The 3237-nt window shown below is 49.5% G+C and overlaps 1 long non-coding RNA gene across 1 annotated transcript in view; it reads left to right on the top strand.

The window, feature by feature from the left end:
• Window positions 1–2160: 2160 nt before the first annotated feature.
• The window catches only part of LOC132381780 (uncharacterized), an 18812-nt gene continuing 17735 nt past the window's right edge, over window positions 2161–3237 (top strand). Inside the window, exon 1 of the long non-coding RNA XR_009508117.1 lies at window positions 2161–2438. This is a non-coding gene — a long non-coding RNA (uncharacterized LOC132381780). The remainder of the gene's footprint in view (window positions 2439–3237) is intronic.

Here is a 3237-nt window from a genome sequence, read left to right as displayed (position 1 = left end):
CGCAGCGCTAAATTGAATTGAATTAAACTAACGTGAGCAATCCTCGACTGTTTTGATGATTTATATTCTGTGCTTTGGCTCTTGTTGTTTTGCTTTCTGCATGATTTGGTTTTTTTTGTGCATTGGGGAGGGGGGATTTGATGTTTTTCTTTGAAAGAGTTCCATGGCTTTTTCTGTTTCATGGCTGTCTACACGAGGACGGGTCTCAGGGTTGTATACAACCATCAGGCACAAGGTGCAGAAACCTCACGTCCCCACACCACCAGGTTCAGAAACAACTAGGACGTAGCTGGAGTAGGTGGCACGGTAGTGCGGGGGTCAGCACAACGCTTTACAGTACCAGCAGCCCGGGTTCAGTTCCCGCCGGTGTCTGCAAGGAGTTTGCACGTTCTCCCCGTGATCGTGTGGGTTTCCTCCGGGTGCTCCGGCTTCCTCCCGCATTCAGAAGGCGTACTGGTCGGGGGGGGGGGGGGAGTAGTTCGTTAGTCGTGAACCTTGCGCCCTGGAAACTTTCCAGGTTGCAAATCCATGGTCTGTCGAGACTAACAGAGGCCTAAGCATTAGTCATGGTGAATTGTCCCATGGTTAGGCTAGGGTCAAACTCGGGGTGGGGCGGGGGTGTGGTGCTGCTGAGCAGAGCGTCTCGAAGGGCTTATTTTGCGCTGAACTGCAATAAATGATTCTGCAGATGCTGCACACACAAAGGCCTGGAGGAGCTCAGCAGGTCAGGCAGTATCTAGGGGAAGGAATGAGGAGTTGATGTTATAGGCTGAGACCTTTCATGTGGGCTGGAAACAGTCTGTATGACTGGCAGCAGTTAGTCTTCTCCAGGGCGCAGGCCTGGGCAGGGTTGTCTGGGAGACCGGCAGTTTCCCAAGCAGCAAGTCTCCCCTCTCCACGACACCGATGTTGTCCAAGGGAAGGGCAAGGGCCGACACAGCTTGGCACCGGTGACGTCGCAGGAGTTGCCAGAGTGAGGTTGAAGGCAACGTCGGACTGCCTTAGGGACTCCAGCTCCGGATTTGTCCTCAGGGTTTACTCCCGAAGCCTTTCCCATGAGTGGGTATGGCCGCAAGGCAGCGGAGGTTTGAAATCTGAGTTTCCCCTCTCGTAGGTGGACTGCCTCCCCAGGCCGACGAGCTCCATCTACCTGAAACAGTAAGAACACAAGAAACACTGGAATTGAGGAGATTGAGAGGGGATCTGATTGAAACGTTTAAGATAATTAAAGGATTTGATAGGATTGAGGCAGGAAATATGTTCCAGATGTTGGGAGAGTCCAGTACCAGAGGGCATGGATTGAGAATAAGAGGTCAGTTATTTAAAACAGAGTTGAGGAAGAGCTTCTTCTCCCAGAGAGTTGTGCAGGTGTGGAATGCACTGCCTCGGAAGACGGTGGAGGCCAATTCTCTGGATGCTTTCAAGAAGGAGCTAGATAGATATCTGATGGATAGTGGAATCAAGGGATATGGGGACAAGGCAGGGACTGGGTATTGATAGTGAATGATCAGCCATGATCTCAGAATGGCGGTGCAGACTCGAGGGGCCGAATGGTCTACTTCTGCACCTATTGTCTGTTGTCTATTGTCTATAAACAGGGGCAGGAGTCGGCCATTCGGCCCGTCGAGCCTGCTCTGCCATTCAATAGGATCGTGACTGATCTGGCTACGGACTCATCTCCACTTACCTGCCTTTTCCCCAAAACCCTCAATTCCCCTTAAAACAAACCCTTAACAGGGGCAAAAAGCGTGTGATATTGAGAAACCGACTAACACTGAAACGAACGGGCAGGGAAAGGAAGCGAGTCTGGAAACTGAACCAATCCGCTGGCGAATCATAAGAATCAGGAATGTATTTACAGTACTTGATGTAGAGTGGCTGAGTTATGACTGCTGTCTGACTTCAGCTGCCGAAATAGCCCGAAGGAAAAGAAACTTTAACTAGGAATGAGATTCTTTCGCGCAAATCTGTCGCAACATGTTCCAACTAACAGCCTTCCTCCTGGACTCCAATCAATAATTCACCTTTTAAACCTGCTGCAGTCAAGGTCTCATCTACCCCCAGCCCTTCACAAAAACGCAACCAGCATTGTTGAGAAATAAGATCATAAGATATCGGAGCAGAAGCAGGCCGTTCAGCCCATCGAATCCGTTCTGCCATTCCGTCGCGGGTAGTTTATTATCCCTCTCAACTCCGTTCCCCTGCCTTCTGCCCGTAAAATTTGATGCCCTAACTAATCAAGATCCTGCCGTCCTCTGCCTTAAATGTCCCCAATGGCTTGTCCTCGGCAGCTGCTGTGGCGATGAACTCCACAGATCCACCACCCTCTGGCTAAAGAAATTCCTCCTCACTTCTGTTCTAAAGGAACGCCCTTCTGTTGTGAAACCGTGCCCTCTGGGTAAAGAATTACACAACTGTAAGCACTGGCTGTCTTTAAGGTAAGGGTACAACTCCACGGTGGATGTGCATCGAGCACCACCGACAACCGATTGAGGGATGTGGGTTCGAATCTCACCATTGCTACCAGGCAAAATTTAAATGTAAATTAAATACACACACACACACACACACACACACGTAGTTATTTATTTATTTATTGATGTCCTCGATGGGGACGAGGGTAGGGGGGGGGCTAGTTTGTATCCTCAGCTGAAAGCAGAACCTTTCGCCCCTGCCCGGGAACGCAGTGATCCCTCAGTTTGCTGCTGTGTGGGATTGTCTAGGTTTCTTTGGGGGGGGTGGGGTGCGAGATTTCATTGGAATCTATTGTCACACCTCAAACTGGCCACCAGAGGGAGGCAGAGATGACAAGGCCAACCCCTTCCTGTTTTCCTGTCCACTAGGTTAATTGTTATTTCATTGTTATCACCTATGTATGCCTTGTTTGTAACCCTATATAAATTCCTTGTCCCTTCTTTCTTTGCGCTGTCTTGGAGTCATCTTTTGCTTCTAGGAATGCCTGGTTTCTGAATCTTTAGTTAAAGTTTTTTTTGGGATTTTGACCTTGCTGCTAAGGACTCCAGTGGAGCTTTGTTGGAATATTCCCCCCCCCCCCCAATTTTGCGTGACTTTTCCCTGCAGTTGGGTCTGCTATCCTGTGTGGGAGGAGTTAAAACTGAAGGAGTTTCCAAGTCAGCTGTGAGACCTACCGAATATTGAAAGTCCTGTATTGATTGGAGTACCACCGTATGGGGGGGCGAGAAGCAAAGAATAAAATAAGGTTACCAGCATCCCACC

This window comes from Hypanus sabinus, chromosome 26 (genome assembly GCF_030144855.1).
Source record: "Hypanus sabinus isolate sHypSab1 chromosome 26, sHypSab1.hap1, whole genome shotgun sequence".
NCBI classification, from domain to species: domain Eukaryota; kingdom Metazoa; phylum Chordata; class Chondrichthyes; order Myliobatiformes; family Dasyatidae; genus Hypanus; species Hypanus sabinus.
This window is presented reverse-complemented; position numbering and strand designations above follow the sequence as displayed.